The following is a 497-nucleotide window of genomic DNA, read 5'->3' as shown; positions in this document are numbered from 1 at the left end:
AGCGTGAGGATATGACGTTCGTAATGAAAGCTGCAATTATGCTGTTCATTTTGTAAAAAAAAATAAAAAAGATATGCTGTTCATTTTACATCAATCTGTCGAATACTTTTTTTTATTATTTAAATCATTTAGCCTATAAATTGTCAGAAAATACTGAAAAATGCATTCATTAGATTTTTCATTTAAAAAACAACTAAGAAAAGCAGCAATTCCTCACATTTAAGAAGGTGGAGACAGTAATTGTTTTTTTTGGCTGATAATTTCCTATTTTTCAAATGTGTGTGTGTGTATATATATATATATATATATATATATATATATATATATATATATATATATATATATATATATATACACGGCTCTTAACAAAAATAACAAATAGCCTATTTGGAACTTGTTATCTGCCAGTATTCTTTATTTATCAATTCCTAACTTTCATTAGGATGATTGGAAGTTTGGCTATAGCCAGAGTACCGCAAGCCAACAACTGTTGCGGC

This window comes from Perca flavescens, chromosome 7 (genome assembly GCF_004354835.1).
Source record: "Perca flavescens isolate YP-PL-M2 chromosome 7, PFLA_1.0, whole genome shotgun sequence".
Lineage (NCBI taxonomy): Eukaryota > Metazoa > Chordata > Actinopteri > Perciformes > Percidae > Perca > Perca flavescens.
This window is presented reverse-complemented; position numbering follows the sequence as displayed.